This window comes from Acomys russatus, chromosome 13 (genome assembly GCF_903995435.1).
Source record: "Acomys russatus chromosome 13, mAcoRus1.1, whole genome shotgun sequence".
Taxonomy (NCBI): Eukaryota; Metazoa; Chordata; class Mammalia; order Rodentia; family Muridae; genus Acomys; species Acomys russatus.
The window spans coordinates 66,106,132-66,121,297 of record NC_067149.1 but is presented as its reverse complement, the minus strand read 5'-3'; positions in this window follow the sequence as shown (position 1 = coordinate 66,121,297).

The window sequence follows — 15,166 nt, the reverse complement described above, 5'->3', positions numbered from 1 at the left end:
TCAAGTAGTTTTGCTTGAAGTGTTCTCAATTACCAGTGTGTGAGGGAGGCTGATTAACTGTAGAAAGTAAGAAAGCACATGTCAGCCCATTGTCCACCCAGGATACTGGATCAAATAGGCATAAACTACTGTGTAGATACAGACATCTACTTCTGCACCTAACACCATCTCCAAGTACTATTTATGTGTCCGGGAACGGCGGGAACGGAAGGTGCTTGGATTGGAAGCCTGGCGTTGTGAGGGCAGCTGTATCTGTGTTAAACACCCAATTCCTAGCGCAGAGACTCAACCAAGTAGTTCCTCAGGAAACAGGCCCCAGTGCCTTTCCTGCTCAGTCAAACCTGAGTTACATTGTGTCTACAGCAGGCTTGGATTTTACAAACAGAGCTGCATACTGCAACTGAAGCAAAGCGTGGCGGTAGTCCTAATCAGACAGACATCTTTATTTAACAACTTTCTGAAAAACTAAGAACACAGAACCAGAAGCCAGCAGGATATCATTGAGAAGGATGTTCCCCATATCTAGACAGTTCAGTGCCAATGCTAATAGCTGCCTCCTCCCTGACAAAAGGAAGCCGTTCATTCCTGCTGTGATGGGTCCTTCCTGTGAGGCCTTCTGAGCTGGATTAATGTATTGCAGGTGATCCTGTGGGGGAAAGCTCCCGATCCTGGAACAACTACTGACCAACTTGGGATTTGGTTATCCTATCCTTATTTTATTCCTTCCCCCTGATGTGTTCCTGGTCCCTAAAGAAAGCACATATGGGCTAGAAACAAATCAAGCGCAATAAAGAGATGAGAGGGGCTGACAGGAGAAGACAGAGGAAAGATGGCTCCCTGTCAGAGAGCTGAGGTTTGCTTGTGGTTGTTCCTCCATGTGCCTTCTGACCATATCACACTTCAGAAGATGAAATGAGAATTTTCTCATTCATATGAAGCAGGACCATTATTTAAAAAGTAACACATCTGTGTGTGTGTGTGTGTGTGTGTGTGTGTGTTTGAGTGTATGTGAGTGAGTGTGTGGGGCTGTGTATGTGTGTATGAGCTGTGTTTGAGCATGTATGTGTGTGTGAGTGTGTATGTGTGTGTGTAAGTGTGCATGTGTATATGACTATGTGTGAGTCTGTGTGTCAGAGAGAGAGAGAGACAGACCGAGAAGGCGGCAGCGGGGATGTGGATATGTGTGTGGACACTGGTCTTCTCTGATGTGGCTAGGCTGTCTGGTTTGTGAGCTCCAAGAATCTGCCTTTCATGTCATGTCCCTGTCTCCCTGTCTCCCTGCCCATGGCCCACAGTCCCTCGCCATGCAAATGCCACTTCTGGGTGCTAGTGACTTGAGCTCAGTTCCTTGAGCTTGCGTAGCAAGAACTTACCCAACTAAGCCATTTCCCCAGATCCTTAAATTCTTTAACTCGTGCTGAATGCTGGTGCATAGGAATGGAACGTAATGCAGGGGCCGGAGCGCTGGATGTTCCTGGCTTTGTTGCATCCTGAACACTTGGTGGTGAAGTCCTTGCTCCAGGAACATGTGGAGCTCAAAAATAATCACTAACAATTCTGCAATAATTTGTTAAAAATCAGATAGTAACCCTCTACTCAGGTCCCTAGATCAGACAGGACCTCTCAGACCATCTCCATGCTGTGAAAAGAATAACCTCATGGAACTCTGAAAAGAATGTCTTTATGGAACCCCAGGATTATGTATTTCCTTCAGGAGAAATGGACAAATTACTATATTATCCATTAGACCTCAGACACTAACCACTCTATGGGATCCAGGCAAGCCATACCAAGATAAATGCCTTCATTTGCCTTCAAATTAACCCTGTGGCTCTAATAATGTCATTTTATAGAAAATGTGAATTTAAATCTGTGATTGATCTCCAGGTATATGAATCTGAAAGCTTTGATTAAAAATGTTCTAAACATTTTTAATCGTTCCCTCCTTCCCACCCATAACAGTAAAAATGAAAATAACCCTGAACACAACCTGGCCAAATATTTAGATAAAGAATGTGTCCATAGCCAGCAATATCTTAAACGTGCTTGAGTTATCCTGCGCGCTACTTAAATAGTGAAACTGTCAGCCTGGGATTTTGTATATATTCCTCATTAGGTTGCCTCAAAGACCCCAGGGTAGGTATATCTGCATTTTAAAATTTTGTATTTTTCCATGGTTTATATTCCTCATAAAATGCCTGAGAACTTTATGGGAGATGTTACATTAATATGTGTTATTATAAATATGATTTAAATATCTAAAGCATTACAGAGTGATTACTGTTCAATAAGGCAGCATGCATAAAAGGGTTATCTCCACACGGTGCTGAGGTTTCTACAATATAATATAATGAATTGTTCAATATGGTTTGCATGCTATTTGTCTTTGCTTCTGCCTCGGCTCGAGGGAAACTGATGTGCGGTGCTCTAACAAGACAGCCATAAATTGTAAAACAATAAACAGCCCTTGAGGTCTTTACATAGCATGTGGTTAGCATGCAGTCCGTCTTGGGAGGCTTGATTTAATACGACAAAGGACCTTTCCTGACAATGCTCAACATTGTTTTAAACTGCTGTTAAATCAATTAGTACTTTGGAAGCTCCTAATGTCTCCGGCACTCTCCCAGCCCAGCCTAAGGATTCTGGCTGGTGGCTTGAGAGGGGGGCGGGGAGAGGAAGGGGGGGATTTTAGGAACCACTGCATGGCTGCACTCAACTTCCCTGGAAAACGTTAAAGATGATCCCCAAATAAAAGGAGGGGTAGACCGGCCTCCTTAAATCATCAAGATGTATGTGGACTCACCTCTGGTGTTCTGAATTACCCATACTGTAGCCAAGGACAAACGAGGAGGAAGGTACCTATTAGTCTTGAGTCAGGACTATCAGGTCAAGTACCACAGAAAATGCTTTAAGTCTTATTTTCTATATGGTGCATATTTCCTCTGCTATGCGTAATGCATCTTAGTGTCACAGCCATGCTCTGTTGGAGCCACACAAGACACTTACACCTACCACCTGCTCCTCATTTAGTTAGTAACTTGCAAAGTAGAAACACAGCTTAAAAACAAACAATAAACAACCTGCACCTAAGAGAAACATATTTTTAACCACTTTTCAGTCCCTGGAAAACAATTGAATAATTAAATGCCCTTTTAACATAACAACTACAACATTTTACATGACAAGGCATCCCCAAATTTTTATGGCATTTCCTCTTTGCTTTTCATTTTGCCTTATTACTTTCAAAAAGACAATTCCCAGGCAATTTCTTTCTTTCCTTTTTTAACAAAAATTTTAATTGCATTTATTTATTTTTTGGTGAGGGAACAGTTACTGCTTTTTTCGTATCTCGCAGCCCCTGACAGCTTGCTTCTGTGTTCTGCAGGGTCAGATCGGTCTGCAGGCTGGACAACCTCCTGCCAATGCCCTTTCAGCAAGGCTGGTTCATTTCTTTGGGGGCAAATTCACTCAACTTTCTGTAGCCAGGGCTTTCTGACTGGAGTAAGAAACGAAGCAAATCAAAAGCAAGCAGCTCTCAGCCTGATTCGCTTTTTCCTTTTGTTTTTCTTAAAATGATGCTATCCGACTTTTCTTATCTGATTAAAAACAAACAAATGAGAGCCACCTTGGTGGTCTGCCCTGGTCATGTGTAAGGACAGGCAGCATTGTCCTGAGCTGGTTTCTTCTGATGGAATGAGAAATTCAAATCTTCAATATCTCTATCTTTTTGCAAAGATGCACAGAGCAGGCGTGTTCTGGAGGACTGAGTGTTTCCTGTGTATGTTCATGCGTGCGGGAAGCCTAGCCGTGTGAGCATCTCCTGTAAGAGGAAACTGGGGGGTAATGGCTTTTCCCCTTCAAATAATATAGTACATGTTTAGATAGTCTGACTCCTAATTTGCAAGTAAGTTCAAACTCATTTTCTTAGCCCATAAGGACACTGGACACTGATTTCATTTTCTTTGAATGTTACTTCTAGGCACAGTGAGATGTGATGAAGTAATTGCTTTTCTTGCTTTTTCCCCGCTCCCCTTTTAGAGTCATAAGTACCTCAGTAAAACTGAAAATAATTCCTATCCACTTTTAAAATCCATTTCGCTTCTACGTATGTTCATCAGGTCATTACCACAAAGATAATGACAAGGGTCAGGACTCGATGCCACCGAAAACGGCACACCCATATTGCAAAAAGTAAGAAGGTCATGGCTACCTCTTCCTTTCTTCACTTTCTTAAAGCAGGTCACAAAAGCCAAGAAGGTTCTCCGGGAGACTCGAGTTTGGCAGGCATCTTCCTTTCACCCCGAGGAAAAATGCCCCCATCACTCAGGACCCAGGACAGGAAGCTGAATCTGAGCAAGAGTGCCTAATGAGCCCCTCTCCCGTGCAATTCCTGGTGCTACTACATAGCAGCCCCACCCTGCATCAAAACTACATGGGGTTCCGGAATTCCCTGGGTCTTCATTTCTACAGCTCTCTCACCACATAAAACCTCATATTAAACAAATTTTCATGCATGTATCTTGTTAGTCTTTTCCTCTTCAGCACTACCATGGAGTTGGCAGATATTATCCGCATTTTCTGTAAAGAAGAATGGAGGTGCAAAGTGAAAAAACATCCAAGGGAACTGGGAAAAGCCGATGCCAAAAACCAGGCAATTTAAATCATTTAATAACTTTTGCAGTGTTTTGATTGGAAAGGAGGCTTCTAGCAAAAAGTAAGAGAGTGTTTTGGTATTAGGTACATTTAAAAAATTATCCAACTGCTGATTCTCACACATTTTCCCTTTGTCCTCTTAGGTATCTGTAAAGCGCTATCACATCGCGGTTCCTGCCCAGCACAGCTGTATTTAGATCTTCAGTTCTTCATATGAGGTGATTCCTGTGGCTGTCATGATGGGTTAGCGGTAAAGCACTTGGCATACAAGCGTGCAGGGACCCCAACACACACACAGTGCTCATCAACAAGCCTAGCCTGGGTAATGGAGACAAGATGACTCCTAGGGTGCAAGGCCGGTCTGTGATCTCCAGGTTCACTGATAAGCCCTGTCTTCAAATATAAGGTGAAAAGTGACTGAAAAAGCTATCACATGCATATACACATACACTTGCACACACAGGAACCGGCACACACACACACACACACACACACACACACTATACGCACCGCAAAGGATGAATTTCCAATCATAGAACTGGTCCAAGTTAGTCCTAGCCCCCACGTTATCTTTTGTGGAACCAAAATAACAACTTCCTTGCAGCCAAATCTTTCAGTGATTTTCAGATCTAACAGGAGCCACACAGCAGGGTCTCAATAGTTAGTAACAGTTTCATTGATTATTATAGAAACCACTCTTGCTCAAAACAGTACCGTTCAAGATGTAAGAGGGAAAATGACAGGCCAGGCCTCCCTGCTGTCACTGAAGTTCAGCTGAGATCCTATCCAAGGGTGTTTTCTCCAATTTTCCCCTTTCCCCTCATTCACATGTTGCTTTATATTATGGTCTGTCCACACTTCTGGGCAATCAGAGCCTCGTGGCTCAGTTTGTGGGTTATTCTGGTCCACTATGATTATTTCCTGAAGTACTGGGCAGCTGGGTGACTATTTTGTTTCTTGTTAGGTTCTTTGTCAGAAAGTGAAAACAAAAGGATGTTAAATTGAATGAGTTCAAACAGCGAATTTTAAAGATTCTTAACCAAAACAAAAGGTTGGAAGACGCCTGCTCCGCTATGGAGGAGTGTGCACTTTATATGCACTTAACACAGTCAATCGAGGTTGTTTTTGAAGGACTTTCCAACTGCATTAAATCCATCCGGTTTTGTTCTTTGCCATGTTAGTGGCTGCACATGCAAAAACACTGTGGACACAACACAGGACAACTCTCATACTAAGTAGAGCCTTATATTAAATATGGTAGACAAGGTAAGCGCCTCCATAGAAGTAGTTATGCCAAGGAAGGCGAAGAACACGAGTTCTCTGGTGAAATGTAGGTAAGATTCAAGGGAAAGGCAGCTTGTGGCTTTGCCATTTGCTTTTGAATGATAATATTAGGTGAAGAGGAACCTGGATGTTCAGTCAAGACACTGCAAAGACTTTTAAATGGTTTTAAAGAGAGAGAAAGGCCTGGTCCTGCTATACTCTAATTATTATGTATTTTGAAACTAATTCCGACAGCTTGACATTATGCTGTCGTATAATATAGGAGACAGTTTCCAGCTCTTTGGCCTGTCTCTCCAGAAAAATCCCAAGATTAAACATCAAAGCAACATCAGGCAGGAGTGCTGGTCAAATAGAGAGTCCTGCATGGCCTGCATGAGGCCTCGGGCCTGACACATGCAGAGCAAAGTAACAGAAAAAGCAAGCATTAAAAAAACAAAAAACAAAACACACAAAAAAAAAAACATCAAAAAGTAAAGTGTAATAAAAAAAAGAACTTTTTACTTAATTTTACTTAATTTACCTAATTTTAACTTATTTACTTTAAATTCAGTTCCAAACTGAATTTTAACACAAATTGAAGGGGTGCTGAATGAAAACATGCCCCATCTTTTGACGTTGTAATAAGATGCTATCATCTACAAAACTCATGTTTAAGAACCTGAGTGTTATGATGTCTTAAGAAAGTTTATGGTTTGAGGTTCACCTGTCTTTGGAGTTATCTTCAGACACATGGCACTTGTGTGCTGTGGGCTGGATGCTCTGAGTCCTGGCTAGGCATGGTGGTGCAGCTCTGCCATGCAGCACTGGAAAGGAGATGCAGGGGAGGACAGCGTGAGTTCCAGGATAGACTGCAATGGGAAGCAAGAACATGTCTCAAAAAGAAAGTTAATCCCAGCACCCGGGAGACAGAGGCAGGTGGATCGCTGTGAGTTCGAGGCCAGCCTGGTCTACAAAGCAAGTCCAGGACAAGTCAAGGCTACACAGAGAAACCCTGTCTCGAAAAACAAAAACAAAAACAAAAAGAAAGAAGGAAAGAAAAGAAAGAAGAAGGAATTATTCATTCACACACTACAGGACCACAGCTCAAATTTCTCTTCATCTGCCCTCCAGCCCAACCAAGACCTTTTTAGAAATCAAATGCCTTGTTCAGGGTTTTCACCCATTTCCCAACTTTAGTATTTCATTCTAATCCCCCCCCAAAATTTCAACAGCTGTTAGATTCTCTGCTCTAGGTCTCTACCTTTTTGCCTTTTGTGATCATCGGTCTTTAAAGTGAGACTGTTCTCCAAATGTCTGGAGGACAAAATAGCAGATGTACCTGTGTGTCCCAAACAATTATGAACTGGTAGGTTACACAACGTCTCTGAATCCCATGTTGATTTTGTTGGCTTACCTTGGAGCTTATATGAGTCAGTGTCCCCCAAACACACCACAAACATGCAAGTATATTTTGTCTGCACAAAGTAAGTCGTCCACTGATACTCAGTAAGAGAACGGCTCGTGCCATGGAGGCCTTTCTGTTGCATGGCTTTCCGATTGAAAACTAACTTCTTCTCGCATTCATTTTGTAATCAAAAGTGACTTGATAGTGTCACACATCGCAGACACCTAGTGCCGATATGTTGAAAGTCGTGGTGTGGGTCTTCATGAAATCATACTTTGTGGCTCCCTCTCCACATGCCACTTCTAAAGTCCAGCAAGAAAATAATGACAGGCAGCGCTGCAGCAAAGGCGCCTGTCTCCTCTCTCCCTTCTGTGCTGAAACCCTGCTTGCCGCAGGCAGTTGGTGCCATATGGAGAGAGGGCTTCTCTGCTGTCAGTGTATGGCCCCGTGGTGTTGTACAAAACTCCCTTTTCCTCATTAAAGGCGCACAAAAGTCTAAAAATACACCCTCCGCTCTTTCATCCTTTGCTTTGGCAAACCTCTGGGGACAATTCCAAGCCAGCTGGTTTCTCTTGGTCAGGTGAGGACAGTGAGCTGAAGTGCTCGTAGAGCAAAGCAGGGGAGCAGAAACACACAGCTATGGGCTCAGAATCAATGCCTTAAAAAAAATGAGCAACTTGTTAGCAAGATTTTATACTATAAAGTTTCCTACTGTAGGTATGTCCTAGAAGAGCATTTACTACAAAACTTCAGGATCAGCAAGGCAGCCAGTCATGATCACAGACAGTCATGGCATGGCCAACTGGGATGCTTGTCACTGAGGAGGCCACGGGAAAAGAGTCAAAATCAATAGAAAAGCAGCAGTAGATTCGCAGCTGTGGTCAGCCTCTAAAGCCTGTATCCATGTAAAACTTGGGTGCCCCAGAAGACTAGCTCTCTGATTTTTAAATTTTACTTTCTGTGTATGGGTGTTTTGTCTGCATATGTGTCTGTGGCCCATTTGGGTGCCTGATTCCCATAGAGCCCAGAAGAGGGCATTATATCAGGTCACCTACAATTGGACTTAGAGATGATTGTAAGCTACCATATAGGTTCTGGGGGACAGCCCATCCTCTGGGAGTATAGTAAGTGTCCTTAAGTCTGGAGTAACTTCTTTAAGACTAACCCTCTTTAATATGTTTACTCTGGAGCAGGGGACTTCGATGGCCCAAGCATCTCTCATTGGCCATTATGTGCATGCCTAAACTCTTTGTGGTCTTTATTCTATTGCTGTGATACGTAAGCCATCTGGTGGAAAAAGTAGCAGATAAAAGCATCTGAGGCACTTTTAAAGCCAGTTAGCTTGTCAATTTATTTCTCTTATGCAGAAGGATTCTGTTAGGAGGAGACATGGACCAGCTTGGTACTAATGAAAAGAGCTCTCCCTGAGGAGGGTCAGAGCATGATCTGGAATCTCTGGACTCTGTCTGAAGCCCATTATCATAGTGACCCAGAGATGGACGCATGCCCATGGAAGAGAGTTGGGAGTGCTGAAAGCCACTGTTGCCATCTCACCAAATTGCCTGAGGTGGAGGTAGGGAATCTGTATTCCTGTGACACCATGACAAAAGAGAACATGAAACTGTACCATCTCAGAGCCATGGCTCCACACACCAATGGGGACAGTGTCTTAGTCTGTCCCGGCTGCTAAGACAAATACTTCACATTAAGTAATTTATGAACAGCAGCAATTCATTTCTCAAGTTCTAAAGGCTGGATGAAAGATCAGAGTGACACAGATGTGGCATCAGGTGAAGGCTCACTGTTTTACAAATGGTGGCTTTTGATGCCATATCAATGGCCACCACATGGTCAATGTAGGTAATCATACCTCAAATCCTTTCATGAGTGGAGTCGTCCAGTCCACAGTCGCAGAGTGACCATGTCACCATCTCCCCAAAGTCCTATTTGTTACCACCACCGACCTTAGGACGTGAACTCTCATTCTTAAGGGATACTGATATACACGCTTTAATAATCAGCAAGCAATCCGTAACATTCTTATAGCTCATAGTGGGTCCCCCCAAATATAGGGAATGCTCTAAATTGAAAACACTGAGCCCTTATCTCTTAAAAACGATAGTCAGTTAAGAAGGTCTTCAGCTCTTTGCCAACTGAAGTTCCAGAACTCGTAGTTATGTTTTCATAATGAGATGTTATAAGAGCTGAGACTTTATTAAGGATTGTTCTGCTTCTGCTCACAGGGGTCTGCAGAGAGTTGATGTGAACCAATGCTGCCACACTGCTGTGAAAGAAAGTCACAGGTTAGCAATGGAAGAAACAATGCTTAATAGTGCTTTAGAGCAAGTTTTATGGAAAGAAGAACTGAGCTATAGGCTTACTTCAGAAGACTACTTATTTTTAGGCTGTTACTATTCAGAAAAGACTTATAGATATTGTAAGTTAGGTCAAATAAAATATTGGTGTGAAATTTGTTCTACTCATCAGGACTCCAGAAAACAGGTTCTGTGTTCTCTGTCCCATTATAACTGCACACACTGTGGCTCTTCAGAAACACTATGGACATACTGGTAGATGACAGATAGATGATATATGGATAGATGAGAGATAGATAGATTGTAGATAGATGATAGAGATCGATAGATGATCGATATAGATATAGATATAGATAGATAGATGATTGATAGATAGATGATAGATATATCACAGACAGATATAATAGGGATAGGTAGATGACATATAGATGATAAATAGGTAAATAAATGACAGATTGCAGATGATAGATGATTGATAAGATGATACATAAATAGAGATAGATACACAGATGAGAGACAGATAGACGATAGATGGACAAATAAATGAGATGATATAGATAGGTAGATGATAGATGATAAGCATATGATAGATGATAGATGAATAGATAGGTAGATGATAGATGGATAGATAGATGATAGATGATAGATAATTTCTTGCTATCCACATGCATTTTTAAATGCTCATTGGATTACGAGCTAGGAAAGTGCTTTTTTTTTTAAATGTGTGGATAGCTGCATTTAGACCTCTGATGGCCATGTTAGATGTCAGGTGGTGCACATTTATAATCCTGTCACCCAGAGGTAGATGGGGCAGTACATGGGGCTTACTGTCCAGCCAGTCTAAGTCAATCAGTGAGCTCCAGGGTTAGTAAAGGAATGGAGAGCAATTGAGGACATGCACCACTGACTTCTGTCTCCACACGCATGTGCACACTGGACACACACACATACATGCACATACACAAACATGTTCACATACATGAATATATACATACATACATACATACATACATACATACATACAAATGCTATACAAGCCTGCATGAATACAAACACAGGCCAATGCCTATTGCTTGACCTGTCATAGCTGGTCTTAGGAGATGCTATGATCTCTGGATAGATGTGGAGCACTTTTGAAACATGTTTGGTTGGATTTGAAATATTTCTGTGTTTCATCTTTCCTTCAGACTGTTTAATCTGTCAGCTATATCAGACATCTTGTTAGAGCTAAGATTGCAGAAAACACTTTCCCCCACTCCAGTTCTAAATGAACATGAATATATTTATTCAAAAGAGTTTGATCAAGCACAGAAGTTGAAAGCAGTCTGAAAGAGGAGGACATGAAACTGTTAATTGTATTGAGTGAGTAAAGAATTCTAAGCAAGCACAGAGAGCTCTGCGGGGCTAAGATCATCACAGGGCAATTAAACAGAATTATTATGCAATGTGAACTCAGCTTTTCACATGGAACCAAGGGCCTTCAGACACCAGGCAGTACCTGGTGTACTAAACGCAGGAAAGATATAAGCCTATGCATTTGCACAGCTTTTTCTTAAAGCAGTATTTCCTAATTAAAGCTGACAGCTTACTTAGGACCTCCTGGTTTAGATCTCAGGAAAAAAAGCTACCACATGCACAAAGTAGAAGTACGTGTGATCCAATCTCATGGAGTGCTGCCTTGAGTCATACTGAAAGTGCTGGAGAGATGGTTCAGCCATTAAAAGGCTAAGCTCACAACCAAATATATAAAACATACTGAAATCTCTAATAATTACTAGAACAATTACTTGCTTATGTTGTTTGTAGGAAATAAGCTGATAATGAATAACAGGTATTTTTGAACCCCAAGCTTTCACACACTAATAAGCAGTGGAAGACACAGAAAAATGGACTCATAATGGCAGCTGTGGGACTCTACAAGCATACAGCATTCTGGTTAATTTATCAGTATAATCTACTGTTTGCTTCAGTGAAAAGTTTAAACTTCTGTGGCAAAAGCAAAACAAATCCCCATGAAGGACTCGGAGAGTCCCCATTCCAACACTGAAACCCCCTCTGCAAGTGACTTTCATGTGTGACTCTGTATCTGACACGTGAGGCAGCCCCACGTTCCTGCTCTTTCCTTCCTGTAGCCTCCCTCGCTGCTTGTAGCTGGGAGTGCGCAGTCCCCCTCCCCCTTGCTCACAGCGGTTGCAAGGATCTGCAGATGTAACCCACACTGTTTGCTCTGCACATCCTCTGGATAGACAGGTGCTGAGCTGGATCTCGCCTGTGAAACGGCGCTGGGCGTGGCCACAAGTTGTGAAGAAGAACAGCCAGCAGCTACTCTGATTGGTGCTGCTGGCAGCGAGCATTTCTTCCGAGATCCAAATGCCTTGAGAACCAAATGTTCCTGGGATTCAGGCTTTCTGCAGCCAACAAAGCTCAGGTCAAAAAGCTAATTGGCTACTTGAAACTTTGCTTAGATATCTTTAACGGAAACAAAGAAGGGTTGTTTGCGTTGACACGCACATGCATATATCAAGGAGCTGATGGCTAAACAGATAGAAGAGGAAAAGCCAATTCCTGCTTCGAAACAGCTTTCCTTTCAAGGTGAGGTGAAAAGAGGTATCTAAAAGAACAATGCAAAGAGCATTTTCTATAGAAATTTTCACCAAATGGTTCCTTCTTGCATCCTCTGTGTAATTATGTCTTTGGTGCTATAGAGTCTTCTCTACTGTAATTGTTCCAAGTTAAATGGATCTAGAGAAAGCCAAGAGGGGAGGAAGAATGAAAGAGAGGAGAAAGAGAGGGAGGGAAGGGAAGACATGCCTTTGCAGAAAATGCACTTGTAGGGTCCACACAGAATCTTGTCTCTGTACCAATAAAACACCCCATCTGTAGTCCAGTCCTATGTGCCACATTGGCCTCTTTCTCCTCTGGCCCTCACTCAAATGCCACAGCTACTGCAGGGCATGACACAAAGGATGAAACCGCATGGGAGCATCCTGATTAGACTCTGAGAAAATAAGTGTTTCCTAAATGTCCCTTCACTAGTGGACAGTTGGTGTGAGCATGAGAGGGTGGGGGATGCAGAGCTTCCTGAACACTGCTGTTAATGAACACCCATTGAACCCTGACCTCTGTGTACAACTGTGCTGGGGACCACATGGAGGTGGGCACAGACAAGCTCCCTGCTGCCATTTGTAAAGTTCACGATCAGAAGCAAGTGACAATAGGCTGAGAAAAGGGACAGCAGACCACCATGAGATTACATCCTGGAAATAAACCATCAAGTGAACAAAATAAAAAATAAAGAAGGAAACAAGCAAACAAGCAGAGGGTTCTGTCATAGGAATGTTGTTAACTGTGTTACTGTGTTGAATATAAATAATTGCTCTTCATTAAGACTCACTGCTTTGACGAGAAATTACACCCTACTCCATTTTCTCTGCGAAAGGGATCTTTACGTAACCGTATCAGATGAGGGAGGTTGGTGACAACGGGAAGGAGAACACAGCACATGAAAGGGTTACTAGATTGACCAGGTCCACTGTGTGGAAGGGCAAGGAGGCAGGGACATCTTGGAGACATGACATTTGACACAGGGTAAGAGCCCAGGTTCTGTTGCTACACTCCATAACTGCATCAGAGTAGACCACGAATGAGCATGTGTGGCCTATGGGTACAGCCCTCCTTGAAGCCAGGCCACTGATGCTGACTAGCCTTCTGTCTCACAGTAACAACAGAGAAGAGGCGCTGGAGCAGAGGCTTTGCTCAGAGTCTGACTACTTCCTTTGCCCACAGCTCAGTGTCTGGGCATAGGTTCTTAGGAGTTAGATGGTGAGGAAGAAAGAAGAAATCTCAAGAGAAAATTAGGATGAATGTGTATTAATTTTCCTGACTCTGTTATTATCACAAGGGTTCCCCACTTGTGGTTTTAAGAACTCCTTGTATCTATGTATAAAAGCAAATGTTTCTGAAGGGCATGAGTCCACCCACCTTCAGTGTAAGGATGTTTGTCCAATGTGGATTTCAGCTTTTAAAAATGGATCCTCTTTTCTAGGTGACCTGACCTATTAACCAACCATCAGAAACAATGTCAAGTCCATATCCTGATGATGGTCAATCTGACAGTAAATAATGCAAATTCAGTCTCATAATAGTCCAAAGCCATGTGCCCAACTGACAGCACTGTAGGCCTTCTGGAAGTGCACTGTCATGGTACTGTGAAAGTCATTTTCTCAACATTCCTACCGGTGTTGACACAGTCTCAAGAACAAGTGATGAGTCAAGCAATGCAACCATGTTGCCTCAAAGACCAAGGTGTATCGTGTGATGAAGAAAAAAAAAAAAAAAGGTTTTCTGGTAAACTCATGTGATGGAATGCATTAAGAATGTGCTCCAAGGAGCTTGCAGAGCAATGGAGTCTTTTAGACTGGGATGGACAGTTAGCAATTGCCGAAAGGCACTGGGGGCAGGGCTTGGTCCAGACCACTGTAAGCTTACCCTTCATCTTCCTGAGGACGACAATGGGACAAGATGCACCATGCCTGTAAGTCTTCACCAGTAAATGCACAGTAACTGCAAAGGGGAAGACAAAGGACAGCCCAGCCCCTCCTGATTCAAACCGATATTATCTGGAGCCTTCCATCACTTTCACACTCTCTCTTTTTTCATCAGAATTTTCTTGGAAAAACTCAAGGATAATAAAGAGCTATGTGCTTGGTCTGCTTTTCATATATTTCATTCTTATGCTGTTTTCACTTTGCTTGGTTTGTGGAGGTTTTTATCAATATAAACAGGACTTTTTTTTTTTTTAAGATTTCCATTTTCATAGTGTCACTCAGATACTGACAGCTGCCTAACATTCAAGTGAAACATATAATTGCCTAAGGAAGAAGATGCTAGGGCCAATCCTGTCTCTTTTATATTAAAAAGAAGTTAGGCTTGCTAAGCCTCAGGCTTCTGAACCTGATGTCAATTTAGGAATTCATTTAATATCCTATATACTGTATTCATATATTTTCTACATATATCAAATTATTTTTCTCTAAGATTAGTTTAATAATATATTTCTTTCCTGCTTTGTCTCACAGATTGCTTACTGTACTTAATCTAACTAGTAAGACATATTCATTAGTAACTGGCAATAAGCTAGCTCTCTTTTCAAATTCTAAGTATCATCTAACTGGTTTCTAATGAATTTAATGTGTTAAGATAGTGATCTCACATGCATGCTTCTGTTGGTTATGCTGTCTTTGATCAGTGTTTGTGAAAAAGAGCTGCCTGGCCACATTTGCAACTCCACTAACATGCCTCCCCAACCACTCTGCCCTATATGGAATCAAAAACCCTCATTCAAGACTGGGCGGGTAACAAGAAGAAATGTTAGGGAGGACATCCTTGCTTTTCTTTCTCAAGTGCAGAGTGTGGGCATTCCTTTCGTGCTTCCTAATTGCTCCTGTTGGCAGCCCTGATGAATTTTTTGGGGACCTTTCGTCCCCTCCAACTCTGTAAGTATGCCCTTCCTTTCTCTTTGCGAACTGGT